The sequence below is a fragment of the Magallana gigas genome, chromosome 2, assembly GCF_963853765.1.
Source record: "Magallana gigas chromosome 2, xbMagGiga1.1, whole genome shotgun sequence".
NCBI classification, from domain to species: Eukaryota; Metazoa; Mollusca; class Bivalvia; order Ostreida; family Ostreidae; genus Magallana; species Magallana gigas.
In genome coordinates this window covers 48,389,012-48,412,268 of record NC_088854.1, presented here as the reverse complement: position 1 = coordinate 48,412,268, position 23,257 = coordinate 48,389,012, and the positions used below count along the sequence as shown (strand labels likewise).

Sequence of the window (23,257 nt, the reverse complement as noted above, 5' to 3'; positions counted from 1 at the left end):
TTTACCTCTTAAATGTAAGGTTTGATCAGGGTCAAAACTTGTTTGACCTGGCACTGTGTCCCTCCACAAAGTGTTACTATTATTATGATTTGTTGTCTTGTATGAGCGGACTGAGTGGGTTCTCAAAGAATCATACGACTCGGACACTCTGCAAAAATCAGTACAAAAGATCTGGGGCCCGTTTCTCAAAAAGGCCTACGTCCAGGCGTAAGCTTGGTCCGAACTAAATCAGGGACTAAACCTCAAAACCAGACTAAGTTGCGTTTCACAAAAAGGCGGAAACTTAGTCGGGTCTAAATTTGGGTTTAAATCTACGCCTGTTAATGGGTAGGTGTAACTCCTTAGTCTGTGCACAAAAATGGCGAGTGTTTTGTTTCTATGGCAAAATATACAGAGAATTTTATTTTTTGCTTTGTTGTATGTGTTATTAAAGAAAACATTCACATTTCTTTAAATATTTGTACATGTACATATAACTTTAAAAAATACCTATTGTTCGATAACTGTTTCTATTTCTAAATAAATTAAGATTAAATCAATTTGATAAAAAATGGGCTGACCTAAATAAACGTATGTAATATACATTACTACTCGTAATGAAATTTACCTAAAGTGTGAAGAATCAAAGATGGGTATACCCCGATAAATGATATACACACAATATTTAAAAAGATGCTTTATTTCTAAATTAAACATGTATTCCCCAACAAGATAGATGTATATAAGTACGAATAGATTATTGATTTTTTTAATCAATACTCAGTAAGCATGAACTAGAATTTAATGTTTCTAATCAAATTTGAACATGTGAAACGAAACTGATTTCAAAATTATGAATAGGAGCAACTCAAAACGGTAACATTTGTAATTTGTCCTTGTGTGTGTTTGTTTGTTCTTTCCCTATACATGTATTACTGAAAACTTTACAACACGTATGCATTCTCATTTTTATTTTTTTACTCCTAGTATCTTTACAAGACCGTATGAAAGCTACATGTATTATGGCATGTTTATGAACTCGCATTTAGATATAATCAATTTTTGTTTGTTAAAATATTACTTAAAAATATGTTTTAGAAGCGTGCAGAGTGTGCATCAATTTTAGATCTGTTGACAAGCGTTTGTCAAGGTTATGGAATATTATAAAATTTCACATGCACACCTTGAATTTTTGGAAATGAAATTCATTAATCTTATTAATTCTAGGATGAAGTGATCAATTGCGTTCATATTTAACATCGATCGTAATTCTTTTAAAATAGGTATGGGGCACATGTACTATCAATGATTTTCGTGCATATTCATATGCATTGTTTATTTGTACTCATTTAATTAAATTGATCTTTAATTACTTGAATTCATGATAGTTTTGTTTCATCATATTTAAGATGTACGTATATCAAGGGATTTTTTTATTTCGAAGTTGTCGACTTGCAATACAAAAGCGTTGTTTTAGCAGTTTTACAACAGTGTGCATTATTTACAAATTTAACTAGCTTGCATTTGTCATACTTATTATATAAACAATTGTATACACCCCCACCCCAATAACCCAAAGCAGATAGGGAATAAAGTAAAACTCACATGCACTTGTTAAAACCGCAAAGATGCAAAATGTCTTATCCGAAAGGGGATATGGGTTTTTTTAAGATGCCTTTTCCATTAAACTTGTAAAAACCTTTTATTTATAGAACTTTATTTAAATAGGAAGGGTGTTCTTAGATAACTGCTTTTAAATTTTTATTTTAATCAAGATACTGAATACGGGGTTATTTTGGTCCCGTGTAATTTCCGTCCTTCTACACTTGCAAACAGTTTCACTCTGACGTGACTTCGCCCAGTCACAGCTGTTAAGTTACTTAATATTTGATATTGAAAATCAACATAAATTCGCCCGCTGACAACGAGGATAAAATGATTGAAAATTAAACAGGGCGAATTATTCCCTGTTTATGGTGTATATTACTTTCAACCCCCCCCCCCCCCCACCACCGAAAAAAACCAAAACAAAACAATCGATCGATTAAACCAAAAAACAGGAAAGGGAGTTGGGGAGACCCCGGCCTCAAATGTTGATAATTCCTGTATTGTTAATTGTTGACTATTAATATCTTTCAAAACTATTATCATTTGAATCGCAGAAAATCAAGAATCGTTTCCATGTCATTGTCTACATTCTTTCAATATTGGAACAGATGATGGACAAGGTTCATGTAATATTATTTATACAGTAGATATTTTCGATTTCAGTTGGTTGCTGTTATACTCATGGCCATATCATTTTCTATAAATAATATAGTGAATTGATAAAAAAGAATCAAGCCTTATCCCAGCATCTGAAAATGTCTAAAGATCTACAGTGTCTATGAAGCATAATTCTCATTCTGCAGACGTATTGGGGCATATCCACTGTACCTTGTCCCTGTATTTTATAAATATTTGAAGTTTACACGAACATTGAAGTTAATTTCTATGTATTGTTTTGTTCAATTAATATGTAAGATTGTGCCTCAATATCATCTACAATGCATTTAATTGTCACATATTTGGTTTCTGAAACATCTTATATATGCCGCTTTCATATCAACTGTTTTTCTCTAAAATGTCATTATGTTAAGAAGTGTAAAATCATTTGTTCTACTTTTATTAACATAAAATGTCATGAACAGCTTGAACTATGCACATTCAGTGGTAAAGTATAACATGCGTACTGTCGGGTACTACATGTACTATGAATTGGAAAATTGATCCACCACATATAATCATAGCCTCAAAGCAAAACAAAATACGATATGCGCATGCTTAGTACTCAGCGGAGATGTCTAAGTTTTTCGACATTTAAATCCTAAATTACGCCTCTTTCAGAAACGCAACTTAGACCCGACTAAATATTGGCGTAACTTTGTTTGTCGGACTAACTTAGGCCCAAATTTACGCCTTTTTGAGAAACGGGCCCCTGGTATTGATATCCCAGGTTTAAAGGAAGCTGTATATAACAGTTTATCATGCTATATTGAAATAGTATCATTTTATAAAATTTACCTAATTAAAATTAAACGTTAAAGAAAAAATATCTAAAAACTTACTTCATTGTTTCCACTGAAAATATAACAAAAAGGAACTACACAATAATTTCGGATAAAAAAATACTTTGCCAAATGAATAATTGTTGAAATGTTTGACATAGAAACTGATGCATCGTTATTAGGTTTACCCCGTTTAAGACGCCTGCACAAAGTAATGAGTACAATCAGAATAATCAGTAGTAGCAGTCCTAGTCCACTTAGTGACACTAAAATGGTATTCTCCCGAAGAAATTTAACTGTAAAAAAAAATGATGTATATCTATATATGAGCCGGTGTAATGAAGAATAATGACCCCCGTAGAATAATGACCCCCCTAGCTGAAGAATAATTGGATTTTTCTAAAGAAAAAAGACCCAGGGGTTATTTTTCTTCATGTTAAACATGAAGAAAAATGACCCCCTTTAAAAAATGACCCCCCCCCCCCCCCGTAAACATGAATAGAAGTTGGTTACCCCGTATCCAAGAAATGACTTTGAAATTACTTAATTTTTCACTCTGATCAACTGATTTTGAAGTTATAAACACCGAACTTGTAAATATATCGCTGTATATAGTTTTTCATATCCGTAGCAAGCACACGCAAAACACTCTGACATTGCCACAAATTGATTGTTAACAGTTACGTTACTTCTTTCGTCGACATACGGCGGGAAATGACGCAAATAAAGAAAAATTCATACACAATGAGGATATTGTGTGGTAATTAACGAACAATAATCATGAAAGAATAATTGTTGTAATGATATAAGCAATATTCATTGGTGAATGAATTGTCATCGAAGAATGATACATGTATATATCTTTATAGAAAAAGAAAAAGGGGCAGTAACGTAGGAATGTGAATATTTCTTATTTACATTTCTTGGGGAAAGTGATTTTTTAAAAAAAAACATTCTGCGTCAGTTTTGTTTTCTTCTACGTAATACATGAAAATCAATATTCTAAACATTTGTTGTAATGTTGTTTTGTGATCATGAATAGACTTTATTCTTTTGGAGCAAATTTGTGAAGAGTACCTGACTATAGTAAATCTAAATAGATAATAAACACTGATCGATTATATAAGAAAAGATTGTTTATAAAAGCGTTGATAAGAGGTTAGGGCCCATGTTAGGGGTTTATATCCCGCTGGATTTTGATCACACGATCTTTATTGTATCCAAAGTTACCAATGCTCATACAAGCTATTGAAGCATTAATCATCTTGATATTAACTAAACTAAAGTATGCCGAGGATAAAATAAAATATATTTTCTATACGAGTACTCTCAGTACTTTGACGATTTTCCTTATTGGCCGTTAACCTCTACTGGCGTAATGGCTGCTGTCAGTGCCTACTAACTTCAGCTTGGTTATAATGCCTAACAGTGGAGTAAACTTTTCATAATTTTGGTTTCATCATTAATTCTGAGTGATGAACTTGTATACCCAGCAGTTTGTGTTGTGGAAATCCTTAATGCAAATATAATTCATGAACAATATGAAAAATATAGAAGATGCGACGGCGAAGCGCGAAGATGAAAGTGCTAAGTTGCGGAGGCGAAGAAGTGATACTACTATTGCTTCTTCGCCTTTGCAACTTCACACTCTCGCCTTCGAAACTTCGCGCTTTCACCTTTTTAGCTCACCGAGACGAAGTCAATGTGAGCATATGCTATACCCCTGGCGTCGGCGTCCGGAGCTGGTTTAAGTTTTAGTTGCAGCTCCTGTATCTAAGCATTACTTGTCCTCTCTTCACCAAAATTACATGAATGATGCACCTGGACCTACTGAATCTGGTTCCTAACTTTCAGATGCTGGAGGAGGTTTAGGTTTTTGGAGCAGGTTAAAGTTTTTTGTTGTAGGTGCCCTTTAATAACAATATATAAGTTACTGCTGGTCCGTACTTCGTCAAACTTGCATGGATGGTGTGTCTTATGATACTGATGCACCAGACAGGCTTGAGTGCTGAATCTGAGCTATAGGTTTCGGATGCTGGAGGAGGTTAAGGTTTTTGGAGCTGGTTAAAGTTTTTGTTGCAGGTGCCCTCTTATGATTATATCTTAGTTACTACTGGTCCTAACTTCATTAAACTTGTATGAATGGTGCGTCATATGATACTGATGCACCTGACAGGCTTGAATGCTGAATTAGAGCCATGGGTTTATGATTCTTGATGAGGTTTAGTTTTTTGGAACAGGTCACATGTTTTATAGATGATAGCTTGCATAGTTGATATAACTATATTGTAAATGAAACGTAGATGTAGCTTTAGATGCAGACGGTCTGATTTCCATTATCAAGGATGCTAGAGAAATCACCTACCTCACTCAAACCTGCTTGATAAATAGATGTGGTTGTTGTTAAATGATGGAACATGATTCCTATGATATAGTATTGTATGATTTGAAACACTATTGTTTAATAGAATGCAATATAATACCATATGTTATATTGTAAAACGTTATATGATACGATAAAAAATTGAATCAATTTTTTTTTATATTTTATGATATGATATTGTATAGTGATATTGTTATGTATAGTATTGATTTTTATGATACAATATTATAAAATATCGTATCATACGATATTGTATAATATGATATTAGTTTATATGATATATTATCATATCATATGAAATTGTATTTTATGATATTTTAATATATATTATTGTATTATATGATACAAGGTGTATAATATGATTGTATTATATATATTTTACTTTATCCCATGATATTGTATCATTTGATTTGATACAATGTTGTATCAAATTATATTGTATTATATGATACAATATCATATTATGTATCAAATATGATACAGTATCATACAATACAATATCATACTATAATATTAACATTCACTTTCTTTCCCTCTATTAAATTGCATTGGTTGATTTGATTGATATTTACGCATAACACAGAAGACCCAATCACCAAATCTGGTGCGTATGAATACATTTAGTATTCCTTCAGTATTTCTCGAAGAACAGGAACTGACTCTTATCGCGACTTCAAACCGGATAACGACCTGTTATTATACTTACGCTGATAAATATTTCATTGATGTAAATATATTTTGACAGTTAAATGTATTCATTGATTAATTTCTTAGTTTACCAAGAGCAAATTCATTAAATTACAGAAAAAAAATAAAATTGTGTTAGTAGAATTTAAAACGCTGTGCACTATTTTTGTCAGCATATTTCGGCTGTTCCAGTGGCCATTCCGTTAATTTCGCATAACTCGTTGAATAAGACAGAGCGTTTTAAAAACATATCATATTTGCGGGAAGGAAATACATGTTCAAAAAACGTAAACGATGAGTGCAAACAAATTTTCATAACGCGCTATCATATGTTTCAATGTTATGATGTATTATTGCAATATGATACTGGTAATGTTCATACAATACTATATTGTATTATGTTCTATGATATTCTATTATTTGATCAAATACAATTATAACGTATAACATAATACAATGTCATATCATACGTTACAATATCATATCTCACAATTTTTTACGGTATTTTATGGTTTTATATGATATATATTGTAAGTATGATAGGATACAATTTTAATTTTATATTACCGGTATTGTATTGATTAACATATGAACATTTTTTAACAGATGATATACGATATTGTGTCAAAACAGAATCCATGAATATCCAAGATCATAAAGGATGTTTTCATATAATATGATAAAGGTGGTCTCATAAAGGTGATGCCTCATAGAGGTGATGCCTCGTCTCGGTGAGCTTTGTAATCTGTGATTACCTATGTTTTATAATTGCGAAGCTCTCCATCGTTTAAAGGGTTCCGATGCATATTTTGGAAAAATTTTTATAAAATTAATGAAATTAAATTATCCAGGGGGATAGGGTCCGGACTCCCTCTCCCGTTTTACTGCGTAAAATTATTAATATTGAATTTTCCGGGGGCGGACCCCCTCTCCCCCTCTGGATCCATGCATTAACAAGGAGTGTCGAATAATGAAATTAGAATGTTACTGTGTTTGGTCCACGGTAAACAGACGGCTGGTAAGTGACAGGAGTCTAGAAGTGCATATGTACACATTATGGCGGACATTAAATTTTGTGTGGAGCAGATAATGATTAGGCATAGCCAGCACTGGTAAACATATATGTTACATGTACACATTAAAATATTTATAAACATTCATAGTAAGCGCGATGGCCTAGCGCATGCGTACCAATAATAGCATGGATTAATCGGAAAACCTTGGCGAGTACGGTGCCTGTAATCGACCGAGACTTGCTGAATGCAATAAAAAAGACGAAGGTGAAAGTGCGAAAATGCGAAGGCCAGAGTGCAAAGTTGGGAAGGTGCGATAGTAGTATCGCTCCTTCGCCTTCGCACCCTCGCACTTTAGGCATCACATCTTCGCGCTTCGTCGTCGCATCTTCGCACATTTGCTCCTTCGCCTTCGCACTATCACTATAGGTCGAAGTGGCCCTATCGGAACACCATAGATATATGTAAATGTAATTGTTAAGATGACAACCATACCCCGATGCAATACCTCAATATCTTGTTATAACGGAAGGATTTTTATTTTATAAGATATACCCCTTCTTCACTTTAAGTTTATTTGAATATGAATTATAATTTCTGTTACTTTCTGTAAACTGCAGCAGTAAAAATTAAAATAGTGTAAAGACTATTTCACAAATAATAAAAATATACTGAAAAACTTTAATCTACAAGGGGGTCATTATTCTACAGGGGTCACTTTTCTTCATGTGGAGTGTGCTCATTTTCATTAAAATGACACTTATTCTTCAGGCAAAGGGGTCATTTTTCTACGTAGAATAATGACCGGGGGGTCATTTTTCTGCGTAGAATAATGACCGGGGGTCATTATTCTACGTTAAAAAATGACCCCCGGTCATTATTCTACGGGGGTCATTATTCTTCATTACACCGGTCCTATGATATCGCGGTAGTTAAATCATTTTGTCGAAAAATCTATCAATACGGAAATATTTCCAGAAACGAATGTTATTGTGATTTTCCTCTATTATATACCTCAGTGATGTTCAGCGTGCCTCTGTTTACTATGTCTAAAAATATCTCGACGTCAAATGTCAATTTCAGCGCGTGCTACTATACATAAACTGAAATACCGCGATACCATAGAACCCGCGATATGATAGGTAACAAATACATATTAAAATTGATTATATTTCTACAAAATAGCAATAATTATGCTCACAAAATGACCCTCTGTCGTCGGAATCATCAAATTCGATGGTTAAGTTCAACCTAAACATCGTTTCTCCAATCCGGTTTGATATATATACTTCGATACAGATGAAAGTTTCTCCAGTTAAAGTTGAAGGATCGATCGTTATATTGGTACGATATCCAGTGATTTCAAAATCTAAATTATTTCGACTTGCGTTCACCAATACTGACTGGTATTCTATGGCATTCATTTTTCTCTGGTTTTCTGCTCCACATACTTAGATTGTAACTTTCTCGTCTGGGGGTGGAAAACTTATTAATTCAGATGCAATTAAAATCATATTTGTTTCGCCAATGCCGATGTACTTCTTTGTTCTTAAAACAACGGGAGGTCCTGTAACATATTTTTAATATGTCTTGAAAATGAAAAGGACGTTTTTATCAACAAATCATTTCTAAATTTTCTAATCGTTGAAAACTATCTTTATAAACTCAGAATTAAACAAATAAAATCCATAAATTACCTTGAACATTTAGAACAACTTTTTTTCTAATGCAAGAATCCTTTATAGTTAAACACTGATAAGTTCCAATATCCAAATAGGAAATGTTAAATATTGTAATATTTGGAGTATTAAAGGTCCTCAAGAGAACATTGCTGCTGTGGTGTTCCCATCTTATTTGATTGTTCTGTGATGGACACGACATTGATAGACTATCGCCGACCGTCTTTTGTTCTATCAAATCTTTAAATACAAAAATATATTTTGATATGTTAAGGAATGTAATGTATTCTTATTTTTTAAAAAAAACTTGTACCTACTATATAATTGATAGAAACACTCAAAAACAGTTCACTGTATGCGCTTTATGCTTTTAATGGTGCCTTACACAGTTGTTTCAAAGTGAATAACAAATTGCATGGTTACGTAAAAATATTCTGATATCTAAAAAATGTTTTATGAATTACATAAAAAAAACTTTTAAATTACCAATGGTATTGTTGCATTCTGTTGATACATTCTTCACCAACGACACTGAGGAAGACATAAAAAGCAGTTATATCCACATACATGATGCTAAGTTGTTTTAACTTTATTACATGTCTAAAATATTTTCTGTAAGTTATGATACCATTGTGTTTACAAATACATACCTAAATTGATGAAATAAGACAGTCTAACAACGGTGTTCATGGCTGAATTGAAATTTGAATAATAAGGTTAAGCTTTGTATCAAAGTTTATACTTTGCATCCACTTTCCAATCTGGACGAAGTTTAATTGAAATATTTCAGAGATAAGAACAATAAGGACGTTCAGTTCTCGTTAAATTTCCATCGTAACATTAAATATGGAGGAATAAATTTATAACGCCGTTAACGATTTTTTAAAGAGAAAAGTGTTTTTCCTACATGCTGAACAACTTAAATAAGAAGAAAAATCTGTAGAGGAAAACGAAAACAGTTACACATATAAAGTACTAGTAAAGTTTTTAAAAGAATAAGGTTCATCGCACAAAAATAAGAATATATTGAGTGTGTTAATACACTGATCCAAAGTTCCAAGTGTTCATCAAGTGTGATGTATTGATAAGATTTTTAAAATATTTGTCTTTCCGTTTGGGTGGCTTATTTCCGTCTAATATTCAAGATGTTTATAACGATTTTACAGATTGACAAATATCTAAAACAATATCAAGGAAAAAATGAATAGTACTTTTACAAGTACAACCTGTCGTAAACACAATTCAAACACCAACATTCCAACAGCTCTGGTATTTTACACAATGGTAATTCTGCACATTTTAGTGCTTTACATTTAAGACTATTACTAATTACGAATACCAATCGCGAAAGTTGCCATTAATATGAAGCACGTGCTGAAAAACACAAATATCTAGTTTTTGTTTTGAGATTTCGTCACGGGTTATTGATTTCAATCAGCACTGTTTTATTTTATATGCCTTACATATATATACATATACAAGAAGATATATTGTTTACGACATGTTGAACATTTCTTATTACTTTGTCGTAAACTTTTCCAAATATTAAATTTATCAGGGTGAACACATTAAAGTTTTGTATAAATACGCTGCTAAGTTTATCATTTTTAAAATGTAAAAAAGACGTCCATGGGCCACATTGCTCCCCTGAGCAACACTAGACATAATAAAATCAGCTTTATGAAGTCATTTCCAAAATATCGGAACAATGAATAAGTAAAACAAATCCTGTTTTAAAGTGGCATGGGACATCTGTCGATATAAATGTGTATTAAAGTACATTATAATTGAAATACTTTCACTGGTTTAGAATTTTCAAATTTTACAATATTTAACTAAAAATAGTTTTTAAAAATATTTGGAGAGAAAAAAAATTTAAACCTTCAAGCGGAATCCGACCTCATGACTTACAGATTTGTAGTAAACCCTCTAAACCAATGCGCTACGCCGATAGGTGACAAAAATGAGAAAGAAGCCACTTATATAATTACACTTGGTTTTATTGTTTATTTCGATAAACAATACGTCACAATATGGAAGTGTCCCATACCACCATAAAAGATTTTCAAATTTTCTACAAAAAGTCCCCAAATACCTTTTCATATAAATGTATACCTACATCAGCTTTTGAACAATTTGTATGGCCCGAAATTTATCCAGGGCCACAGCAGTCTAAACAACTAAAAATCAACAAAAGTCAATATGATTGCTTATAAGTAATACTATGTACTTATACTTTTTAGAATAATCAAATTTATTTCATATTTTAAACTTCGATCACCCCACCATAATACTATATTTTTTATTTGAAATTCAAATATTTTTTCCTAACAAATAAATATTACACTTTCTTAGAATGCTTCCCATCAAGAAATATTTTTACTTAATGTGTTAATTTCGAAAAAAAAAAGATATTTCTCTTTACATTCCTATGTAAAAGTTCAATTCCCAATTGACGCCTATCGTACCCCCCAATGATCATGATTTAAATAAACAACTTAAATCTTCACTACCTGAGGATGCTTCCACACAAGTTACAGATTTTCTGGCTGATTGGTTTTTGAAAAGGAGATTTTTAAGATTTTTATTTATATATTCCTTTGTAGAATCATAGCTTAAACAAACTTTAATCTACATTACTTGAAGATGCTTCCATACAAATAACATGTTTTCTGGCCAATTGGTTTTTGAGAAGAGGAGACACAAACAAATTATTAATAATTCTTAATTATCTCCCTTTGAAAAAAAGGCATGTCCCTTCATTTTAACAATCTTGAATTCCCTTTACCTAATTAAAGATGCTTTGTGTCAAGTTTGGTTGAAATCGACCAGGTGGTTTTGGAGAAGAGGTAGAAAATTTAAAACGTTTACAGACGGACGGACATGCAGACAGATGGACGGACGGACGCTGGACAAAAAGTGATCAGAAAAGCCCACTTGAGTTTTTAGCTCAGGTGAGGTAAAAAGGGACAAGGGACGAAGGGGTAAGAAATTATGAAATGGGTACTCATGACCTTTTTAAATCTTGCTACATGCTGTGTACGAGTGTACGAGGTCATTTTTTTAAGGGGGATGGTGGTTGAGAGCCTGTTCATATACATATATATATATATATATATATATATATATATATATATATATATATATATATATATATATATATATATGTAATAAAAATAAATTAAGATTTGAAGTATATTGCCATATTATACCAAGCGTAATATAAAAGAGCTATATCAATGTCTTAAAATGTGTGGAGTCGCGATTAACAAGTCTCAAATAGCATACAAAAATTTGCTTTACAGCTTTTGAATATACAAACTCAATTCTTTGTCAACAATTATGATATACTGGTTTTAAAAATTGTTGTGTAATTCTTGCATTTTCCTGGAGTTGACTACCATGGACGTATAATCAAGTTTTAATTCTTCATTTGTGCATTGTGGTGCATTACTTCTTGATTATATTATATCCAAAATATGTTTTATCAATACGATAGCGTTTAATCATTTTTAAATGTAATATAACAGGTGGGCCGAGTGCTCAGACTAAGCTTGAAAAGTGTAATTTTGGAATCATACCGTATATGTACAATATTTTTCTATTAAGTACTAGGTATAGTGAGAAACAGTGTTGAATTCTGAATCAAATTCATTTCAATTTTGTCTAAGCATATGACAGTGTACTAAAACCTCTTGAATATTATTTCCTTAATGACATAATTAAATTGGAAGTTTGCACTTATTGATAATCCAATTGCAACTTATGCATTTAAACTTTGAACAGAATATCGTTGTACATTGCAATGGCAATACACTTATACAAATCAATTCTAAATTTTACTAGTAAACGTTTATTTAAAGATATGATCGTGTTGGGAAAAAATTCTTCGTTATGATTTCATTTTTTGTTCAGAAAAAAAGCTTTGAAGAGTGATTTAAAAATTAATAATTCAATTCAGTTGTCTTATAATTAAATCAGGTGTTTTATCATATGTCAACATGAAAAGTCGCTTTGAGTGTTTATTGTGAATAGTCTATCAATAGATCAGAAGGATTACAAGAATTATTATACTATTACTATTAGAGTTTCAAATATTGTAGTAAAGTTTTAATCAGTATCTTGTAAACAGTCCTCTTGTTGTTGAAATAAATTTTGTAAATAGTCTATCTATACACTGATGGAGAACTGTCACAATAAGTTTACTAAAGCATCTCTTCAAAATTATCAAGTTTTTGCAAAACTCCTTAAATTCTTCGTCCTGAATAACAGATTAAAAATTGCTACATTTATTCAACGAAGTAGTTAATTCACACGATTTCTCTCACTTAAACTTTGGACTTAATATCTATTTTTTTTACATCTTATGACAAAAATGTAATTTACAATTAGATAGACACTTAATCCAAAATTATATATAGGCAATGACATGGGATTTTCAATTTTCATTTGTTCCTGGTGATATGAAAACGTGACTTACATGCATTAATAAAAATATAATGAATTAATATTTTTAATCTAAAATTAAAAACTCGATTACAATGTTTACAGTTTTACAGCAGAAATCACTATAGTTCTCTTTCGCTGATACTGTGGAGTTGATGATAATAATAACAAGCGGCCCATGGGCCACATCGCTCACCTGAGCAACAATGGCGAACTACATTGACTTAACACACTTTACGGTCAGACGCGACCTATCTTCCATTATTTTCTATTTTTTCCTATCTCCACAATGTGAAGATTTCCACCAAGTAATTCCATAATTATATTTTCCTGTTATATGATACTTTTTTTTATTTAGATATAAAGTGTTCAATTGAAAAAATATACTATGACTTTATTTATAAGCATTCAAATGTATTTTGCATGCTATTTTAAGGAAAATTCTAAATATTATAGCTCTAAAAATAGCCTGGTAATAAACCTTGAATTTTTGGGAATTAACAGGTTTAAATGTTAATAAATAAGGAATAATTTATCATGGAAAATTATATATAATTGAGGAACATCTCGTGTGTCCTTAAATAATTAAGAACAGTAAAATCTAATATTTAGCAGTTAAGTTAAGTACCATGATAATTTTCTGACCTTAAACTCAATATTTTATAAAGGGGTAGGGGTGAAAATATATTGTGATATATTAATTATATATAACACCGGTATATTATTTCCTACAGTTTTTGCACATATGTGAACAGTATTAGCTCATTTAAGATAAAAAAAAATCATACATTTCCTAAGACGTATATCAGTTAAAAAATCAGCACCCATTGTGGGCCTACCTTATTGTGTGTAATCATAATTTGAACATTTTGAATCTCCACAATTAAAGGATGCCAACATTTTATTTCATTAATATGTTGTCTTAGAGGCCATGCAATGCATATTTATTTTATATGATAAAAATACTGGAAAAGGTAGTTACCATTTACCTGCAATATTTCTTGTTTGGTATATTGGTATTTAAGAAAAAAAATATATAACTTATATTAGTGTAATTTTCATTTTCCACATCTAAGTGAATATTTTTAGTGTGTTTATTTAAGATGCCAAGCTCTATGAATATACCATGCAGATGAGATACATTTCATTTTCACAGCTGATATCTCATATGTGAAAGTTAACAGAGATTGACGGACAGAGAATCGCCAGCTAGTCTGGAAGGCAGTACGCAGTGTTTGAACTCTGTGGCAAAAGTTGCTAAGGCTACAGTAAAAAACTTAATAGGTCTTCCCTTAAATAATTGTTTACCTTATGTAAACTTGTGTGACGTTTTATATCCTTACTCACTTGATCGATGAAAACATTTGACTGGAAAATATTGTCACATGATGTGTTAAAAAGCTTTATAATTTAATGTATTGTCAGGCATACAGCTATCCGTTCTGTACTAAGGCCCATTAATTATTTCATATTCCCTCAAAAACAACAAACGGCTACAAACCAAGAACATTTTCTGCTGCAATATTTTCTTTAAAATAATGATAATGCACGGATATGCTCATAATTATAATGTGTCAGAACTGTTTAAAAGAAGTTTTTATTTACTCGTTTGAAAAACACAAAAATTGTTGCAGATTTCAAATAATTTATCAAATGAGAAAGGACCCCAGAAAGTATTTATAGCACATCACCTTTTGATTTTTCTGTACACAAGTATATAATGTTTAGCAAGACAATTCCAATGATCAACAAACATTTCAGCGTCGGTCGTAGAATGATAGGCAACTTTTAAAAACTTATCCAATTTGTTTAATTTCATTTTTTTTAATGCATTCATACATTATATAGATAAAATGTTTTGTAATTGAGTTAGCCAGGTGACACAAAATCAGTTTATGCACTGTGTATTTTGGAGAAATTAGTCCTACCCTATGACCCAATTACAACAGTTTTTAGTTTTGATTTTTTTAGTGAAGATAACTGTAAACAAACGGTTTTGCATTAATTTGGCAGAGTTATTAAATAATTACAAGTTACCTTCTAATTGTAGTATCAACAAGAAATGTAATGATTATCGATTGTAATTTTCTATGCACGGTATAATGTTTGCATCACCCGTATTTATAACCTCTAAAGATAAGACAGTCGCGGGTGATTATTCACAACAGGGTTAACTGAGACTGTGAAAACGTCTTTTCAAATTCATAAACATCTTTTTATTGTCTTTGGATTTAATTTACACGATTATGAACTCGGAATACATGGCTACTTTCAATTCTCTTTCGGAAGAAAATCCGGCGAAGTTACCGATCAAAAATCGATTATTTCAACCAAAGTCGCTCCCTTGTTTGATCCTTGTTGACACAATTAGAAATTAATAAACAATCAACTGCCTATTTACCGAAGTCTACGTTCCAAATACACGGCGATTGTTTCCCCAAGTTAAAAAGCAAAATGAAACGAAAAAATCAAAACAAGCTAAAACCACCCTCACAAGTGAAAATGACAACGCGTTGAAATATTTAACCTCAATTTACTTCACAATAATCGGCACCAATGTTATTTCCATGTTTCATATATTACATTCGCACGTGAACTCTTGTACAACAAACTGCCAGCTTCAAACAAAGAACCTCGTTTTCGAGATGCGGTAGACTGGCGATGCCTGTCATAAGACCAGGCCCCGAGGTTATAAAACTTTTTTCATACTCGTACTCATACTCATACTCCGTACTCCGAGTATGTGCTCCACTGAGTACGACTTTAAAAACCGAGGTTATAAAAGTTTTGGAGTACGTTCTCCGCTGAGTACTATTTGGAGTATGCTCCAAAAGCCGATCGATGAAATTTTACGTCTCTGAAGAAAGACAGAGAACGGTAATTCATGTAAATAGTCCTGGCATGTAGGCAAACTGTACATGTATTCAGATTAAATATTTATTAACAAAATGTAACACATTATTTACATGTACATATAACCTTCTCCATCTGCAAGCATGGAGATGTGTCTGCATCTATAACTTATGAATTTTTGAGCAACAGAGACGATAAATCCAATGTAATTGGTAAAATTATCAACAAATTGTGTTTATGTCAAATCTCTCTCTCTCTCTATCTCTCTCTCTCTCTCTCTCTCTCTCTCTCTCTCTCTCATGAGACTTAGATAGTGATTCATGCATGTGATGATTAAGTATAATAATGTTGTAAGGAACGATATGAATATAAAAGAAAGAAGTAAGAATTTACACGGATATGAAGAGAGTATTTCAACATAGAATTTAGTTCGATATATCTTAAGTTTTCCTGGCTTTTATACGATTTTGATATTTTACATGCCAGGAAAAGGTCAGAAACGACGCCAATACAAAACTGGAAAGTCACTGCCCCCAAGTGGATATCTCTTAAGATATTTAGTGAGCAGTTCCTGTATTAGGGAAAACAGGGAAGAGTTTAATTCAAAAATAGAAACATATGCTTGGGAAAATCACAAAAATACTGAGAAATCCGTTTATTTTTACACTCATATAGTATACACTAAGGAAATTATATGGGTATTCCAATTTAATTGCAACATACTTAGTACTATATTTGCCTTTTAAAATTCTTGTGAGAAAAAAACATCTAATATCTTGAAGGGGTGGGGTTGGGGTGGGTGTTGGAATTGCATCAATGAACATATGCCAAAAGCCAAGGACACACGTAAAGTTTCTCATTTTAATATTTTTGGGAATGTGCACGAGAGTTTAAGAAAATTCACTAATTGAAATATTTTTGAAATTTCCAATTTGAGGACCACGTTAAACCGAAACAACGTGTTCAAGGAAATTGTGTACTAAAGTTGCTGTACCCCTTTTTGTGGGGTTTTATTGATGGTTCAAGTTTTTCTCACTTAGTCAAGGCTTGAAAATGTGTGTTTAGAATTTATATATACATACTGTGTCATTTTTAATCTTAAGTAACGTCCATTGATATTTTTGAGCAAACCTTTTCCTATTCATCTTTAAAATTCGAAATACATGTGTTAATGTTGATGCATTTGACATAGATATTTGGTTACTTTAGATAAAAAAGGAATAGCTATATGAATTATCTAAATAGTTACTTGCTAATGAAATTAAACAATTTAAGAGATGAATATTCCCACAGCTAAGCCATATAGAGAAAAATCTCTCACATGAAAATGCGAAGAAGCTATTTTAAGTAGTACATGTATTTTCAATCGATTGCATAGAATAACAATAATCCCCTTCAAATCTCAATCTCTCTCTCTCTCTCTCTCTCTCTCTCTCTCATAAATTGTAGCTTTTATCATGCGGGTTATGATTAATTTAAGTGTTATCTTTTTTTTCTTTTTCTTTTTCTTACATAAACAAGCTTTTAATTAACTTTAAATTACCCGAATTCTCAAGCAGAATATATACGTCGATCATACTTAATGTTTTTCCATAACTGTGTATTTAAGAATAAAATTTGATGTCATAACACCAAATTTTATTTGTAGAAAGATACTAATATAAAAAAAAACAACAACAATCGTATAGATAAACCATAGGAAGTAGGATTCGCCGCCCCGCCCCCCCCCCCCCCCCACTCACACACACTAACACCAACTCCTCTTAAAAATATTTAGTTCCAGGGGTAGATCCAGAATGTGAAGTTAGAGGGGACGTCAGTATAGGACAGGGAGTCTGGAGAGGCCGCTTTGTGGCCTCCAGATTGTCCAGGGCAAAGTCCTGTTGGTGACCCAGGGGGCAAAGCCAGCCCCGGAAGCTCCAGGATTCTAGAGATTTTGTAGGGTAAAAAGGAAGTCTTTAAATAGACGTTTGAGATATTTCTTCTCGTGATTACCGGTATACTTAAAGTAATAAAATTATTTACAATTTGTAAAGGTTTGTAGATTTAAGACATACAGTCATCAAATTCCTCTGTCTTGTAGAAATCCAAGAAACATATCCTTTTATTTTTTTCTTTCGAATGACTGTAAATTAATCAGTTTAAAAACCAAGTTCAATGGGACAATGTAAATTAATGAAGTTTTAATAAAAGATACATGTAACTATATATATACCAGCTTATATTATAATAACAATGGAAGAGTCGTTAAAACACTAGTTAGTACAACCAATTACTTAAAGGTGGGTATATGGGTGACTGGTCATATTTGAACCCAAGGACAGCGTAACCAAAATGTTTTTTCCTGGGTTTTTTTAGTTACACCATTGAACACACGCGTTTTCTTCATATTGCACCATTGAAACAGTCTAATGTAGAGAAATCCCCCAAGTTAAAAAAAAAGATAATTAAGACTCGCAAGTTGTACATTTTCTTTGCCAGAAGGAGTATGATTTAACTTTATTTGGACAATTTTTTAGGTCTGTGGGGGGGGGGGGGGACGCTGGGTGCGACCTCCTTTACTCCGCCACTGATTTACCGCTTATTCTATAAAATGTTTCCCTTTCCAAGTTTTGTGGCATGCAACATAAATGATAATTGATTAATAAGTAAGTAATAGAAAGCGTTAGACTTGTATGCATCCCCCATCCTTTGTAATGTTTAGAACTAACCTACATTTTCACTATAATCAAAAAATGGACCCAGCAAGTACACCTGATTGAAATTGATTAATAACGATACATGTACATTGATTTCTTTGTTTTAAATGATGGGGTGTATGGGTCGTATTTGACAAAAACAGAATTCTTAATAAGTCGAGCTACATTGTATTCAACGGTAGTATTTTGTACGTAGTTATACATGTATATGTACATTAATTAATGAAGCAAACTATCTAAAAGTTATTTTGATAATCTTGGTTGCAGTTCGCCCTTACTCTTAAATTCACGTTATTTTGATAATCTTGGTTGCAGTTCGCCCTTACTCTTAAATTCACCTCCTTTATATCTAGATATGTCATTAATTATTATTATATGTTATTATAATATAAGCTGGTATATATAGTCATTAAAACTTCATTAATTTACATTGTCCCATTGAACTTGATTTTTAAACTGATTAATTTACAGCCATTCGAAAGGAAAAAAATAAAAGGACATGTTTCTTGGATTTCTACAAGACAGAGGAATTTGATGACTGTAGGTCTTAAATCTACGAACCTTTAAAATTTGTAAATAATTTTATTACTTTAAGCATACCGGTAATCACGAGAAGAAATATCTCAAACGTTTATTTAAAGACTTCCTTTTTACCCTACAAAATCTCTAGAATCCTGGAGCTTCTGGGGCCGGCTTTGCCCCCTGGGTCACCAACAGGACTTTGCCTTGGACCATCTGGAGGCCACAAAGCGGCCTATCCAGACTCCCTGTCTTATACTGACGCCCCCTCTAACTTCACATTCTGGATCTACCCCTGGAACTAAATATTTTTAAGAGGAGTTGGTGTTGGTGTGTGTGAGTGGGGGGGGGGGGGCAAATCATACTTCCTGTGGTTTATCTATACGATTGGTTTTATTTTTAAATTTTCATAAAACAGTTACTGTCTGCATGTGGAAAGTATTGGCTTATAAATTGCATTTCCTCTGTAGTGTCAAAAACGCTGTGAAATTAAGAGTAATTTTGAACAAGGTTCATTTCTTTTTATCTCGAAATATCGATAATAAAAACCTATTTTGAAAGTCAACAAAAAGCAATCTTTGTTGGAAATATAGAAAGTAATCAAGAATCAGCAGTAAGTAATTAAAACGCAGGTTAAAGGGCGTTAGATGTAAACATAAATATAAAATTTCGAATTTTTAAGTTTTGTATTGGCAATATTTTTAAAATTATGACGTACATATTTGGCTTCCTAGGGGACCATACATACTACATGTAGCTGCAGAGATCTAGATGTGTTCTTTGTCTAATATAGGCCGCAACTTCTTTTTAATTTTACTGCGGGAAGGTAGAGTATCCATTCCGAACCATCTACCAGTATTTGATTCACCTACCTTACGATCTTTATTATTTATTTCGAATTAAAACATCGAGAGCATAGACATGTCTAAGTATACGTAAGGTGAAATGCATTGTTTGGTTTAACATTTGATTATAAACGCTCGAATATAAGGATGGTGGGTCCCGGTGACCCCATAGTCTTAAGTATTATATTAGTATCTTTCTACAAATAAAATTTGGTGTTATGACATCAAATTTTATTCTTAAATACACAGTTATGGAAAAACATTAAGTATGATCGACGTATATATTCTGCTTGAGAATTCGGGTAATTTACAGTTAATTAAAAGCTTGAATTGTTTATGTAAAAAAAAAAAAAAGATAACACTTAAATAAATCATAACCCGCACGATAGAAGCTAGAATTTATGAGAGAGAGAGAGAGAGAGAGAGAGAGAGAGAGAGAGAGAGAGAGAGAGAGATTTGAAGGGGATTATTGTTATTCTATGCAATCGATTGAAAATACATGTACTACTTAAAATAGCTTCTTCGCATTTTCATGTGAGAGATTTTTCTCTATATGGCTTAGCTGTGGGAATATTCATCTCTTAAATTGTTTAATTTTATTAGCAAGTAACTATTTAGATAATTCATATAGTTATTCCTTTTTTATCTAAAGTAACCAAATATCTATGTCAAATGCATCAAAATTAACACATGTATTTCGAATTTTAAAGATGAATAGGAAAAGGCTTGCTCAAAAATATCAATGGACGTTACTTAAGATTAAAAATGACACAGTATGTATATATAAATTCTAAACACACATTTCAAGCCTTGACTAAGTGAGAAAAACTTGAACCATCAATAAAACCCCACAAAAAGGGGTACAGCAACTTTAGCACACAGTTTCCTTGAGCACGTTGTTTCGGTTTAACGTGGTCCTCAAATTGGAAATTTCAAAAATATTTCAATTAGTGAATTTTCTTAAACTTTCGTGCACATTCCCAAAAAAATTGAAATGAGAAACTTTACGTGTGTCCTTGGCTTTTGGCATATGTTCATTGATGCAATTCCAACACCCACCCCACCCCTTCAAGAGATTAGATGTTTTTTTCTCACAAGAATTTTAAAAGGCAAATATAGTACTAAGTATGTTGCAATTAAATTGGAATACCCATATAATTTCCTTAGTGTATACTATATGAGTGTGAAAATAAACGGATTTCTCAGTATTTTTGTGATTTTCCCAAGTATATGTTTCTATTTTTGAATTAAACTCTTCCCTGTTTTCCCTAATACAGGGACTGCTCACTACATATCTTAAGAGATATCCACTTGGGGGCAGTGACTTTCCAGTTTTGTATTGGTGTCGTTTCTGACCTTTTCCTGGCATGTAAAATATCAAAATCGTATAAAAGCCAGGAAAACTTAAGATATATCGAACTAAATTCTATGTTGAAATACTCTCTTCATATCCGTGTAAATTCTTACTTCTTTCTTTTATATTCATATCGTTCCTTACAACATTATTATACTTAATCATCACATGCATGAATCACTATCTGAGTCTCATGAGAGAGAGAGAGAGAGAGAGAGAGAGAGAGAGAGAGAGATTTGACATAAACACAATTTGTGATAATTTTACCAATTACACTGGATTTATCGTCTCTGTTGCTCGAAAATTCATAAGTTATAGATGCAGACACATCTCCATGCTTGCAGATGGAGAAGGTAATATGTACATGTAAATAATGTGTTACATTTTGTTGATAAATAATTAATCTGAATACATGTACAGTTTGCCTACATGCCAGGACTATTTACATTAATTACCGTTCTCTGTCTTTCTTCAGAGACGTAAAATTTCATCGATCGGCTTTTGGAGCATACTCCAAATAGTACTCAGCGGAGAACGTACTCCAAAACTTTTATAGCCTCGGTTTTTAAAGTCGTACTCAGTGGAGCACATATTCGGAGTACGGAGTATGAGTATGATTACGAGTATGAAAAAAGTTTTATAACCTCGGGGCCTGTCTATCGCAATGAATTGCCAGTCTACGATATATGGAATAACGAGCTATTCTTTCTTAGTATTTTCGCAATTATCTCAAATTTGGAACAGAATTCGCCTATAATTTTTGCAATTTATATTTTCCTTTCCCTAAGGATGATTTATGATAAATTACGTTACATGTAAGATTAACTCAGTAGTTCTTGAGAAGAAGATTTTTTAAAATGCACCCCCCTTTTTTACAGTTTCGAGGTTTTCTCCGCTTTGAATACAATCTGGCCTTTTATTTTTGCAATTTATATTCACCTTCTTATAAGCATGATTTGTGCCAAATTTGGTTAAATTTGGCCAAGTGGTTTTAGAGATGAAGATCAAAATGTAAAAAGTTTACAGACAGACGGACAGACGGACGACGGACAACGGGTGATCAGAAAAGCTCACTTGAGCTTTCAGCTCAGGTGAGCTAAAAAGCAATTTTAACATAACGAATCGTGTTATGGCGGGATCTTGTAAGAATTTTTACTCTCACAACAGACCTCAGTCAAAATATGCATTTGATAGATGTGAAATTGGTCCTTAAGTTGACATTTTAATCGCCATTTGTACACAAAATCTGATTCCTATTGATCATGATTAAAAGTGTTTCTTTCCACAGAAGTATAGTTTAATGTTTCTATCATAGAGCTTCTGACGGATTCCATCAACTCGGGGATGTCATTTTTGGACAGACCATGGATGGAGACTGGGGGTAAACAGGTTATTGTGATAAGCCCCGAGGAAGAGAAATATTCATTGAGATATAAAAACGAACAAAATCATAGCAAATACAAAAATAAACACATTAAGACTAAAGTCAATCGGATAAAGATTGTTGACGTGTAGAAACAGAGACATATAGTGATGCACTGAGATTGTATTTTCAATTTTCTTTTTATTTATTTGCTATTTAAGCGTGGATTTGATAAAACATGAAATATTTAATGTAGTAAAAGTTATCAGTTTTACCTTACTCAAAACGTCGTTTTTCTTTGTCATATAATGGTTTCAGCGAAGAAACGCCACCTGAGCTATGGAAACTTTTATGTTTGAAAACAAAAAACAATTATTTTATTTTATATAT

The 23,257-nt window shown here is 32.2% G+C and overlaps 1 long non-coding RNA gene across 1 annotated transcript; it reads right to left on the bottom strand.

Annotated features, from left to right (window-relative positions):
- Window positions 1-2,315: 2,315 nt before the first annotated feature.
- LOC109620342 (uncharacterized) lies at window positions 2,316-9,532 on the bottom strand. Its single transcript, XR_010710458.1, has 5 exons — window positions 9,439-9,532; window positions 9,275-9,319; window positions 8,807-9,028; window positions 8,311-8,676; window positions 2,316-3,322 (listed from the first exon to the last, which is right to left on the bottom strand). It is a non-coding gene; the product is annotated as an uncharacterized lncRNA (long non-coding RNA).
- Window positions 9,533-23,257: the final 13,725 nt, after the last annotated feature.